This window comes from Lipotes vexillifer, unplaced genomic scaffold (assembly GCF_000442215.2).
Source record: "Lipotes vexillifer unplaced genomic scaffold, Lipotes_vexillifer_v1.1 scaffold621, whole genome shotgun sequence".
Taxonomy (NCBI): domain Eukaryota; kingdom Metazoa; phylum Chordata; class Mammalia; order Artiodactyla; family Lipotidae; genus Lipotes; species Lipotes vexillifer.
In genome coordinates this window covers 3,815,832-3,830,422 of record NW_006792411.1, presented here as the reverse complement: position 1 = coordinate 3,830,422, position 14,591 = coordinate 3,815,832, and positions in this window count along the sequence as shown.

Below are 14,591 nucleotides of genomic sequence, written 5' to 3'. Positions count from 1 at the left end.
GAAAGAGTGCCATGAGAGCTCGGAAGAACACGTGACAACTCTGCTTAGGGAGCTGAGATGTCATTTGATTTGGGTCTGGATAGATGCGCGCCGGTGACTTGCTGGGTAGCCGAGAGGGGAGGGCCTATTCCAGGCAGGTGGGAGGAAAATAGACTTTCAAGCACATCCTGGGTTCAGAATACACAGAAAACACCAGTATGAGGACTTCTGCCTAGACTGGAATTTGAACACGGTTTTCCTGCTGCTTTTTCTCCAGAAAGCCCACACAAATGTCAGTAAAAAGCCTTAAAAACAGACATAAACACACAAGGACAGAGATTGGGTGAAGAGACAAGAACAACAAAATTGTGGAAGTTTGACGACAGAAAATCAAGAGATCACTGACCTGGCAGAAGAGAAAGCTGAACCTTCCACTAAAAGTGGAGAATATTTAAACGTAACCTGAGTCGCGCCACAGCACCTCAGAAGATTTGGTTCTGTCTTGGTTTTTCTCTCTTGTATTAGCAGAGCACACCTTCCAGTTAATTCCTGTAAAGGGATGCGCATGGTTGGGACAGATGAGGTTGAAAGCTAAAGATGTAGCTTACATTTTGCATAAAAAGCAGTTCAACCTGGACCCCTGATCCACCCCATGCTGCCAGAGATGACACTCCTTCACCTTTGCAAAAGACAGGTTTTATTCCCTGGTGGTGGTGAACCAGATGATGACTGGATTCTGGGATTGCAGATTTATCTGAGGCTAGAGCTGTCATATTGATCGTGGAGATTGGATGAAAATCCATATGCTAAATGGTGAGTGTGATGCCTCCTCCACCAGCCACCTTTCCTATCTCAGGGCTAAGAATACTGTCATCCAGCCTTCTACAAACCCCAAGTAAGAAATAAGATTAATGTGCAGGAAACAGGCTACTCTAAGAGAAAAGGCCTACAGGAAACTACGGTTGTGGGGAGCTGGTCCCCGATGAATTAACTTGACCAAATCACTCCACAGTGAGGGCCATCAGTTAACTAGTCAACCAGTCCTGTCCATGTACACGGAGCTTCTAATCTTCTTTCTAGTGTAATGCAAATGGACTGCTAAGTATCACTAGATATTTGAGCAATTCAAGAGAGAAACCAAACCAACCAACTAACCAGCCAACCAAACAACCAACCAACAAACCAACCAACCAAAAACCCAACTAGGAGTGAGAAATAGAAGGAAATATTTTGTAAAAAGCAAACAATATATACAAAAGGCAAAATAAGAGAGAGAGAGAGCATTTATGAAACAAAAAGAGAAAGGCTACAAAATAGAAGTGTTCAGAGAAAAATAAAGACTTCTTGGAAATTAAAAAATGTTACAGAAGAAATTAAAAAGTCGCAAGAAGGTTTAGGAAGAGAAAGTAAAGATCATGTCTCAGAATAGAGAACAGGAAGGAAAAGAAATGGAAAAAAAAGGGAAGAATTAATAAAAATTTACAGATCCTACTGTACAGCACAGGGAACTCTATTCAATATCCTGTGATAAACCGTAATGGAAAAGAATATGAAAAAGAACGCATACACATGTATAACTGAGTCACTTTGCTGTACAGCAGAAATTAACACATTATAAATCAACTATACTTAAATAAAATAAATTTTAAAAAATTATAGAACCAGCCTGGGAGCCGACTATTAAGAAAAAATAGGAGTTTCAGAGTGAAGAAAACTAAATACAGAGGAGAAAAATTTACCATAGAAATGACACAAGGAAGTTTCCTAAAACTGGCTTCCAAGTTGATGGGGCCCACTAAGTATGCAGGATAAAAATGAAAAAAAAGGACAAATCACCCTCGTTAGAAAATGTAATAGTACTGGGAAAAATTAAAGCCTTGAAATCAGGGGATGGGGTGTGTGAAATGTATAGGTTATATACAGAGAATCAGAAATTAGAATGGCATTGGACTCTCAAGAACAGCACGAAAAATGGAGTCGTGCTCTCAAATCTCTACAGGAATATGGTGTCCACTCTAGAATCCCATACCCATCCAACAATTAAATATGAAGGTGGGGGGAAAGACAGAACTACCCATCCCTTTTCAGGAATTAATTGGGAGGTGTGCTCTGTTAAAACAAGAGAGAGAAATCAAGACAGAGGAAGATGTGGGATACAGAAAACATGGGATCCAGAACAAGAAGAAGAGGGTGGTGAAAGCACCTCCTAGAGAAATGTCGCCATGAAAAGATGAAGCCAGTAAAATCCCTGATGAATGTATTGAGAGGAGATTGGCACTTCTGTTAGAGAATTCTAGAATGAATTAATGGCAGGCGTTATTAAAAACTGAACACATGAGAGAAAGAGGCCATTCCAGAGATGTCAAATAGTTGCAAAAGAAAGAAAATACGGTCATACAAGACTCAGCTCTGAATAGTATATACATGGGCATAATGTGTACACAGAGTATTTGCTCTAACTAAACATTATGGCACCACCTCATTGGGAGGATGCATGGAGGGAAAGCATATGTTAAAGTGGAGGGTGTAGAAGAGATCTAAGTCCTCATCATCTTCCATAGGACGAAGTCCATGGACAGTGTCTAAAACTGGAACATCAAGAAACAGTACGAGAGATGCATTGCTTAGAACACAGAGATGAGAGCCAGAAGGAAGAGCTCACACCATTGAAAGATCTTTCCCCTGGGAAGCAGAAATCTGGAGTAAAGAGGGGAGAGCCGTTCTATTTATTTTATGTTTTTGTACATTAAGCCTCGTGGTGCTATTTGACTGTTGAACTAGGCACAAATTGTTACTTTGATGAAAACAAAAATTAAATTTATTTATTTTAACTTTGTTGAGGTCTAATTGATATATCAAATGCTGCACACGTGTTGTGTACACGTCTTGATGAGGTTAGTGGAGGAGTGAGGTTCTAGAAACAAATGAATGGTTTGTTGTTGACTTTGGAAATCTGCTCCAATTCTGTTTCTGGGCTACCATAATTTCTTTTCTTTTTTTTTTAAAGATTTAATTTTATTTATTTTGGCTGCATTGGGTCTTCGTTGCTGCGCGCGGGCTTTCTCTAGCTGTGGTGAGCGGGGGCTACTCTTTTGTGGTATGTGGGCTTCTCCTTGCAGTGGCTTCTCTTGTTGCGGAGCATGGGCTCTAGGTGTGCAGCCTTCTGTAGTTGTGGCTCATGGGCTCCAGAGCGTGGGCTCAGTTCTTGTGGTTCATGGGCTTAGCTGCTCTGAGGCATATGGGATCTTCCCGGACCAGGGGTCGAACCCATGTCCCCTGCACTGGCAGGTGGATTCTTATCCATTGCGCCCCCAGGGAAGTCCCTGGACTACCATAATTTCTTTGAGATTCCAGATAACAAAGGTGAAACAGGGTTGAATGGTTGAAATGGATAAAAAGTAGCACACGTAGGTGGCCAGCTCAGGGTGCATTCAATAATAGTGAACCCTTCTGCTTTAGTTAATTATAGAAGAAACCCAGGACCACTGTTGGAAAAAAAATCAAATACTACAAAACAGAAATGAATGTCTCCCCGCCCTGGATACACACTGTCCTCCCCAGGTATCGCATAGTTAACAATTTGTTATCTTATCACTTTTCTCCTTCTTTCTTCCTTCTTTTTTTTCCTTTCTTCCACCCTCCCTCCCTCCCTTCCTCCCTCCCTTCCTTCCTTTCTTTTTTCCAATCAGATGCCATTATTTAGAATGCACAGATTCTGTGCTCCCGACTATCCTATTGCACTAAGATGTGGAAATATGACAGAGGTGTGAAAATGAGAAGAGTGAGATGAAGAGCTGTTTATAAAGCTAGCTCTGCCATGAACTATCCCAAACCACACTGACCCATTCTTCCCAGAGCAGGACTGCGGACCAAGGACCAGGCTGGGCTTGTTTCATACACCAAAACTCGGATTCTGTGTCAGTGGCAGAGAGGAAACGGCACAGACCCTCCTCCTCGTTTCTGGGGCTGGCACTCAAAGCGCGAGAACCGTTTCCATGGGGACCGGGACACTAGAGATGTTCTCTGGAATTACTCCTTGGGGCTCAGCGACAAACAGAAACATTTGCAGGCAGAGGCCTAAATATAGCTGCGTTCAGGTCGATTCATCAAGCCCAGGACTTGGCTGGAATGTGGCTTTGGAACAAATGCACTGACTGTGACCCGATGATGTTTTCAATATTTTACAGTGTTTACATTACCGTCAGAGAAAGTATCTCATGAAAATGTAGAAATGTGAGGGACACTTGGTTTTGTCCTCCTGGATGAGTCACCACCAGAGTACTGCCTGGGGATGGCAGGACTCAACTAAGAGATGCTTTCTTGGTCAGAAAGACCCCTCACTACATAGATATTCTTTAAGAGGACCCAACGGGAAAACGTTCTCTCCCGATTGAGAGACAGCCTATTGCCTGTGATTAGAAAAAAAAATATAGGCATGCCCCCTACTTCCTCCTCCAGGATTCCTGGGGCTGAAAATTCTTACACAGAATATTCTGCACTGTCCCAGCTCCAAAGTTGCACCTGCAAATTTGCATTCCATCACAACACTGTCAATTCACAGCACAGTCAGGTCCTTGCTTCCTACAAGGATGTACCTTCCTAAATCTATTCATTCAATAATTCACTGCGCCACTACTGAGTTCCAAGCAGTAGGCAGACAGATGCAGAAGAAAATGACAGCAAAGGTTGCAAGGAGCTTCCATGCCGGTGGGGAGACAGATGACAACAATCAGCCCACCAATAGGCAATTTCAGATGGCAATAGATATCACAGACACAATAAAACAAGGCAAGACCAGAATGAGAGGATGATGTGGGGGAGACCTCAGTGGGGAGGAGGCCCTTTGGAAGATTTGACCTTGGAATTGAGATCTGAAGGAGCAGCAGATCAAGGGGAAGAGCTTTTCAGGTAGAGGGAACTACAAGTGCAAAGGCTCAGAATCTCAGCCATGCTCAGTAATGCTGAGGGCAGGAGCACAGAGTGAGAGATGAGGTCAGAGAGGCAGGTGGGGATCAGGTCATCTAGGGCCTCACAGGCTGTGCTAAGAAGTTGGATGAGATTCCTCAGAAGGAAGGTAAGCAATTGCCTTCCGTCACCGCAGCCAATGGTCTGTCCAAGTATCCACATAAGAGCTTTTCCCTAAGCACTGTGTTTTAATGTCTACACATTGTGCCTCTTGTAAAAGAATAGAATGCTCTCTTCTTTTTGGCTGCCAGGAAGCTCATCTTAGCTCTTTAGCTTTTTCTGTTCCATTGCTTTTTGAAACTCTAAGGCTTTTTTTTTTTTTTTTTTTTTTTTTTTGCGGTACATGGGCCTCTCACTGTTGTGGCCTCTCCCATTGCGGATCACAGGCTCCAGACGCGCAGGCCCTGAGGCCATGGCTCACGGGCCCAGCCGCTCCGCGGCACATGGGATCTTCCTGGACTGGGGCACGAACCCGTGTCCCCTGCATCAGCAGGCGGACTCTCAACCACTGCGCCACCAGGGGAGCCCTCTAAGGCTTTTTGAAATCCATCTTGGAATGAGGATCACAGATGGTTAAGCACAAGTCTGATTTTCCTCCACACATGACTGCCATTCCTCCTGTGACAATAATTCTAAAGAGCATTTTTCTTCAGAGTTCATAGAGGTTGGCTGCACTGTGATGTTCATGGGCCCTGGGCATCTTTGCCTTTGTGGGTCCCCTTCTTTATTAAAAAATAATGTTAAAAATGGCATTTAATGACTGTATTGGTATAAAGACAAATATATCAGAATCCTATATTAAAACATTTTCTTTGACCTGCAAGTTCATTTTTTTCCCATCTGATTAAGAAATTCAAACTTTTTTGGTGCATTCTACTGTGTCTATTGGATAAGTTGGCCCTCAACAGAGGTGAGGCTAGTTAAGAAAGTGGGGCAGAGACTGAAAATCACTCTCTGGCTTAGAAACTCGCCACTCTCCAAGGTGAGAAGCTGTTTTTTGAGTTTGCGAAGAGGGCCTTTGCTGTGCTGGGTGCAGTGGAAGTGTGGAGGGAGCACCTGTGTGAGGGTCAAGGGGGCCCAGGCTAGTCTTACCTCCTCCACCAAGCCCTGGATTGGTTGGAAGTTAGTGGCCCATGGAGGACTTCAGACAAGTCCAATCTGTCAAATGTGTGTCCTGGGGGGAGGCTGGGGAGATGGGGAAGGGGTCAGTTAGCACTGGCCAGTGTCTCTAAGGGGCAAATCTCAACTTGCAGGGGGTGTTCTTTAGGGCTCCCCTTCCCACCATCATGAAAGGTTTCTCAAACTACAACTTAATTTTTTTTCATGATTTTTTTTTTTTTTTTTTTACCAACCAAAACAGCTATCATGTAAAAACCTATAATATTTACATATAATGAAAGAATCCTCATATTTGGAAAGGTTGAAAAATCTATTTCAAAGTGTTGCATGTTATTATTTAATTACGACCTTTTGAAACATAATAAGGCCATGGGAAGGTGCTTTGGGAAGGGGCCATCTTCTTCAACAGATTAAGCTTCCTAAACCATTAGCGGTGGGTAGAGTTGCCAGAGTTAGCAAGTCAAAATACAGGACACCCAGTTAAATTTGAGTTTTCGATAAACGATGAACAATTTTTTAGAGTATGCCTCATGCAATATTTGCAATATCTGGCAACCTTCTTTGGGTCCAAAGGGGATTTGTGAGTGAAGGTCAAAAGGATCTGGTCATGGATGTGGAAGGGTTGAGTCTCAGTGTACCTACACAGAACAAGTTTAATGGAAAAAGATAAGAGTTAGATGAGCTAATATTTGTAAAGCCAACTTTTGAATAACACCAACCTATAGTTAAGTCAATGATTTCTAAACCTATCACACCCAGGGGACCGTGTTCAATTTTTCTCTGTTGATAGCCCATGGCTATCTGAATGTCAGCCCTTTAATCGGCACCCAGCTGTACGACTTCATCAACATCTTATCAGAGTTTGGGATTGGCATGAGTCAACTGCTGATGATAAAGCCATTATTGACAGGGTCTCCTTAAATTGGTGTGAGTCCAGCCAGAAACAGATTGAGGCAGCCTGTGTGGACTCACTGTGGGTATATAGACAGTCCCCACTGGGACATTGTCAAACACTGAAGCTAGCTCTAGGACTTTGAGTGACCCCACTGAGGATTCCAGTTTCATACTAGTGATTGGGGTCATTAATGACATAGAGCACTTAATATACTATAAATTAGATTACCCAACACCATGTGTTGGAATTATTTCCTTCCTACCTTTGAATGACAAATTAATAAAGCCAAGCTTGCTTTCTTGTGACTCAACAGAATTGACCAATTCTCTGTCCCCGCTTTGGGATGCCCCGTCAAAGCAGACGTGATGTGCTCAGGTACACAGACTGGCACTTAGACAAACGTGCGGGCAGAGTCAGAAACTCTCTTAATTAAATAACAATTATAAGCAAGAAATAAGAATTAATTAGATAGAGAAAAATCTAGTGTCAGCATAAATAGCTTTAAACTGCAAAATAATCTCCCAATTTAATTGCTTATGTAATTAAAGTTAATTGCAGAGTAGAGGTTTGATTAACATAATAAAATGTTCTTTTTTTTTTTTTTTTTTTTTTTTAATAGTGATTAGGTAGTTGGCCAGAGCAGCTAAAATAGTTTAGATTTTAGGAGATGGTGAAAGGCCATGTTGTAGTGATTTGGCATGTGGGGTCCGGCAGCAAGGCAGACCTCACAAGTTGGGTGATCTGGGGCAAGTCCTTGCATGTCTGAGTCCCGCTCTTTTCAGGAGCAAAAAATTAAGTGAAACTGCTCTCTTCTGCAAAGGATTTTTTCCTGGGAGTTAAATGAGGCCTGATGGGCAAAGTGCCTACTTGGTGCCTGATGCATCGGACGGAGTCTGTAAATGGTGCCTATGACAAAAGTCCCTTCTACTAAAGTTCTGCCCTTACACTTCATGCTTCCCTGTCTAACTTCCACACCACGGTGGAGACCAGCAATATGGATGGATGGCTGAAACCCTGTCGGCATTGTGAATTGTCCTTTGCCATCTCCAAAAATTTTTTTTTTTTTTTTTTTTTTTTTTTTAATAGTGATTAGGTAGTTGGCCAGAGCAGCTAAAATAGTTTAGATTTTAGGAGATGGTGAAAGGCCATGTTGTAGTGATTTGGCATGTGGGGTCCGGCAGCAAGGCAGACCTCACAAGTTGGGTGATCTGGGGCAAGTCCTTGCATGTCTGAGTCCCGCTCTTTTCAGGAGCAAAAAATTAAGTGAAACTGCTCTCTTCTGCAAAGGATTTTTTCCTGGGAGTTAAATGAGGCCTGATGGGCAAAGTGCCTACTTGGTGCCTGATGCATCGGACGGAGTCTGTAAATGGTGCCTATGACAAAAGTCCCTTCTACTAAAGTTCTGCCCTTACACTTCATGCTTCCCTGTCTAACTTCCACACCACGGTGGAGACCAGCAATATGGATGGATGGCTGAAACCCTGTCGGCATTGTGAATTGTCCTTTGCCATCTCCTTTTCTTTGCACGCTTCTTTCTCTGGGTAAATAAGTCATCTGTTGGTGGCTGTTTTTGTCATTGTTATGTTTGGTGAACTGCCCCATTCATTAGGAACCTAATGTCACATTTCATTGGACTTTCTCAGGAGATGGGGTGCCAACCACAGAACCAGGTAGGGACATCAAGCAGAAGAATTTCCTGAAGAGCTAAAAGAGGAAGCTGAGAATTCCCCATCACCTGAGGTCCAAACCGAGGGGCACCAGCTGGCAGGTGGGTATGGAAGGCCTTCAGTACCCACTGGGTCAGCCAGCTAACTGTTGGCGGACATCATAATTATTCCCCTCTAATAGCACGGGAGGCACACTCCACATCTTCCCGACCTCTTCCTCACTCCTCCCCTGATTAGTGACTTTGGGATGTCAACCGATGTCTTGAAGTCAAAGACCACCAGGAATACACCTGTAGTTAAAGAACTGGGGTTGGTTACTCATGAAGCAAGGGAGAGTGTATACCATGAGGATACATGGGGCATCTCAGTAAGCGGATGTTATAAAGGGCTTATTAAAGGACTTGCGCTTGTGTTAGGTGATTTGGGGGAGAGTTTAGGAAACGGGGTTTTACTCTGAATTGGATACTTCATGGAAGTGAGGGTAATTCTATGATTGGGCATCTCCATAAATCTTATCCCTAGGGAAGGCAGACCAGAGCAAGGCTGATGCTGTCATTGGTCAAGAAGTAACAGCCGCTCTTGTTAGCAAGAAGAGAGGGATGTTTGGGATTTTGTGGTTTGGACAATGTTCATGTAATTGTCCTTGTTCAGACATGATTACAGAAGGGTCTTGTTTTTGTTTTGATAGTCATCGTGGTCACAGAGTGGCCTTGTCTGATGGTGATGTTCTGAGAAATTGTTTTCACATTGGACAGGAGAACACCAAGGCCCAGCTATGAGTACATGGCCAGATACCAGATGCCAGAGGCTTTTCTTGCCCAGGGAGAGAAAAACGACCAAGTTCTGGGCTCTGTATTTGAAGCTACCTCCCATCTCCAGAGAGAATCCATTCTAATTTACTCTCCACTATGCGGTGAGCTTTAACAGCAAGAATAAGGCCGACATTTTGGGTGGTTAAGTTTCAATTCGGAAGCAACTCTTTAGGAAACCTCTGATGACCACATATCTAAAACCTTGTTTTTCAATCAGCTTTATCAGTAGTAAAGCAGATAAATGTTTCTCTTCCACCCATGCCTCACTTCTCAATTGGTTCCAAACTCCAGAAGAAAGAGAAAAGTGTTATTTATTGATTCCCTCCAAAAACTCAACTGTGACCACTACAGATCCCTGATGGTAGCGTGTTGCCCAAAAGGCAAGGACCATCTTGGAAATTTCCATTGGCTAGAGGACCAGGTAACTTTGGTGCAGCCCACTGTTGTTCAAAGTGTGTGTGGCCTCTGGAACAGAGCGTCAGCGTCTCCTGGGACCTCCTTAGAAAAGCAAATTTTCTGACTCCACCCCAGACCTGCTGAATCAGAAATTCTGGGGTGGGGCTCAGCAGTCTGCACGAAGCAAACCCTCCAAGTGATGCTTATGCATGCTCAAGTTTGAGAACAGCTGGTATACAGGAAAGAGCATGGCATTGAGGGCCAGAAAACAGAGTCCCCAGCCTCGCCTCTGCCATTATTAGCTGTGTGACCTTCCTTCAGAGAAGCCTCCATATTTTCAGCTATAAGATGGAGATAATCCCTAACTCCCAGGCTTCTGATGGAGGTGAGAATGGAAAAGTCCTGTTCAGGAGCTATAGTAATGTAAATAACACCAGCATTTTGCTTTGATCCTGTGTGGCTCTGTCAGTCTCACTCTGGTTATAAGAATGTACCAAATGGACTTAATTGATATTTATAGGACACTCCATCCAAAAACAACAGAATACACATTTTTCTCAAGTGCTCATGGAACATTCTCCAGGATAGATCATATCTTGGGTCACAAATCAAGCCTTGGTAAATTTAAGAAAACTGAAATTGTATCAAGTATCTTTTCCGACCACAACGCCATGAGACTAGATATCAATTATAGGAAAAGAGCTGTAAAAAATACAAACACATGGAGGCTAAACAATACACTACTTAATAACGAAGTGATCACTGAAGAAATCAAAGAGGAAATTAAAAAATACCTAGAAACAAATGACAATGGAGATACAACGACCCAAAACCTATGGGATGCAGCAAAAGCAGTTCTAAGAGGGAAGTTTATAGCAATACAAGCCCACCTTAAGAAGCAGGAAACATCTCGAATAAACAACCTAACCTTGCACCTCAAGCAATTAGAGAAAGAAGAACAAAAAAACCCCAGAGTTAGCAGAAGGAAAGAAATCATAAAAATCAGATCAGAAATAAATGAAAAAGAAATGAAGGAAACAATAGCAAAGATCAATAAAACTAAAAGCTGGTTCTTTGAGAAGATAAACAAAATAGATAAACCATTAGCCAGACTCATCAAGAAAAAAAGGGAGAAGACTCAAATCAATAGAATCAGAAATGAAAAAGGAGAAGTAACAACTGACACTGCAGAAATACAAAAAATCATGAGGGATTACTACAAGCAACTCTATGCCAATAAAATGGACAATCTGGAAGAAATGGACAAATTCTTAGAAATGCACAAACTGCCAAGACTGAATCAGGAAGAAATAGAAAATATGAACAGACCAATCACAAACACTGAAATTGAAACTGTGATTAAAAATCTTCCAACAAACAAAAGCCCAGGACCAGATGGCTTCACAGGCGAATTCTATCAAACATTTAGAGAAGAGCTAACACCTATCCTTCTCAAACTCTTCCAAAATATAGCAGAGGGAGGAACACTCCCAAACTCATTCTACGAGGCCACCATCACCTTGATACCAAAACCAGACAAGGATGTCACAAAGAAAGAAAACTACAGGCCAATATCACTGATGAACATAGATGCAAAAATCCTCAACAAAATACTAGCAAACAGAATCCAACAGCACATTAAAAGGATCATACACCATGATCAAGTGGGGTTTATTCCAGGAATGCAAGGATTCTTCAATATACGCAAATCTATCAATGTGATTAACCATATTAACAAATTGAAGGAGAAAAACCATATGATCATCTCAATAGATGCAGAGAAAGCTTTTGACAAAATTCAACACCCATTTATGATAAAAACCCTGCAGAAAGTAGGTGTAGAGGGAACTTTCCTCAATATAATAAAGGCCGTATATGACAAGCCCACAGCCAACATCATCCTCAATGGCGAAAAACTGAAAGCATTTCCACTAAGGTCAGGAACAAGACAAGGTTGCCCACTCTCACCACTCTTATTCAACATAGTTTTGGAAGTTTTAGCCACAGCAATCAGAGAAGAAAAGGAAATAAAAGGAATCCAAATCGGAAAAGAAGAAGTAAAGCTGTCACTGTTTGCAGATGACATGATACTATACATAGAGAATCCTAAAGATGCTACCAGAAAACTACTAGAGCTAATCAATGAATTTGGTAAAGTAGCAGGATACAAAATTAATGCACAGAAATCTCTGGCATTCCTATATACTAACGATGAAAAATCTGAAAGTGAAATCAAGAAAACACTCCCATTTACCATTGCAACAAAAAGAATAAAATATCTAGGAATAAACCTACCTAAGGAGACAAAAGACCTGTATGCAGAAAATTATAAGACACTGATGAAAGAAATTAAAGATGATACAAACAGATGGAGAGATATACCATGTTCTTGGATTGGAAGAATCAACATTGTGAAAATGACTCTACTCCCCAAAGCAATCTATAGATTCAATGCAATCCCTATCAAACTACCACTGGCATTTTTCACAGAACTAGAACAAAAAATTTCACAATTTGTATGGAAACACAAAAGACCCCGAATAGCCAAAGCAATCTTGAGAACAAAAAATGGAGCTGGAGGAATCAGGCTGCCTGACTTCAGACTATACTACAAAGCTACAGTAATCAAGACAGTATGGTACTGGCACAAAAACAGAAAGATAGATCAATGGAATAGGATAGAAAGCCCAGAGATAAACCCATGCACATATGGTCACCTTATCTTTGATAAAGGTGGCAGGAATATACAGTGGAGAAAGGACAGCCCCTTCAATAAGTGGTGCTGGGAAAACTGGACAGGTACATGTAAAAGTATGAGATTAGATCACTCCCTAACACCATACACAAAAATAAGCTCAAAATGGATTAAAGACCTAAATGTAAGGCCAGAAACTATCAAACTCTTAGAGGAAAACATAGGCAGAACACTCTATGACATAAATCACAGCAAGATCCTTCTTGACCCATCTCCTAGAGTAATGGAGATAAAAACAAAAATAAACAAATGGGACCTAATGAAACTTCAAAGCTTTTGCACAGCAAAGGAAACCATAAACAAGACCAAAAGACAGCCCTCAGAATGGGAGAAAATATTTGCAAATGAATCAACTGACAAAGGATTAATCTCTAAAATTTACAGGCAGCTCATGCAGCTCAATAACAAAAAAATAAACAACCCAATCCAAAAATGGGCAGAAGACCTAAATAGACATTTCTCCAAAGAAGATATACAGACTGCCAACAAACACATGAAAGAATGCTCAACATCATTAATCATTAGAGAAATGCAAATCAAAACTACAATGAGATATCATCTCACACCAGTCAGAATGGCCATCATCAAAAAATCTAGAAACAATAAATGCTGGAGAGGGTGTGGAGAAAAGGGAACACTCTTGCACTGCTGGTGGGAATGTGAATTGGTTCAGCCACTATGGAGAACAGTATGGAGGTTCCTTAAAAAACTACAAATAGAACTACCATATGACCCAGCAATCCCACTACTAGGTATATACCCTGAGGAAACCAGAATTCAGAAAGAGTCATGTACCAAAATGTTCATTGCAGCTCTATTTACAATAGCCCGGAGATGGAAACAACCTAAGTGCCCGTCGTCGGATGAATGGATAAAGAAGATGTGGCACATATATACAATGGAATATTACTCAGCCATAAAAAGAAACGAAATTGAGCTATTTGTAATGAGGTGGATAGATCTAGAGTCTGTCATACAGAGTGAAGTAAGTCAGAAAGAGAAGGACAAATACCGTATGCTAACACATATATATGGAATTTAAGAAAAAAAAAATGTTATGAAGAACCTAGGGGTAAAACAGGAATAAAGACAGAGACCTACTGGAGAATCCCCCAAAAAAAAGTTAAAAAAAAAAAAAAAAGAATGTACCAAAAGTGCTTTTTTTTTTTTTTTAAGCAACAATCAGAGCAATTGATAGAAAGACAACTTAGCACTCTTGTTCCTCAGTAAGATTCTCAACTCATCCCTCCAACGTGTGTCTTTTGAAAATGGGCACAAAAGTTCATTTAGTCCACAAAACAGTGCATTTGGTTTGTCTAGTGAGGGCAGTGCAGCTGGACAGGGTCTGGGGGAAAGCAGAGGCCATCAAGGTGGGTGGGGTCAGATTGCCAAGAGCCTTGCCCACTAGTCCGAATAGCATGGGCTTTAACCTGATGAAAGTTAGGCAGGCAGGGCAGTCAATACCTGGCTCTGGGCACTGTTCAGTATGCAATAACAGAGCACTATGTGGTGTGGAGGTTTCGTTTTGTTTTGTTTTAATTGTGGTAAAATATATGTCAACATAAAAATTACTATCTTTGTTTTTAAGTGTATGGTTCACTAACATTGTTGTCCGCTCAGTCTCCAGAGAAATTAGAGCATTTGTACACTGCTGATGAAAATGTAACTAAAGCTCTATACTCATTAAATAATAACTCTCCATTCCCCCCTCACTCAGCCCCTAGCAACCACTATTCTACTTTCTGTCTCTATGATTTTGACTATTTTAAAGTGGGGTCCACATAAGTAGAATTATAGGGTTTGTCTTTTATTATTGGCTTATTTCACTCAGTCTAATGTTCTCAAGGTTCATTCTTGTTGAAGCATATGACAGGATTTCATATGCTGAAATATGGAAGGCTGAATATTATTCCATTGAATGTACATCCTACATTTTGTTTATCTATTCATCCATCAATAGACCCTTAGGTTGTTTCCACCTTTTGGCTGTTGTGAATAATGCT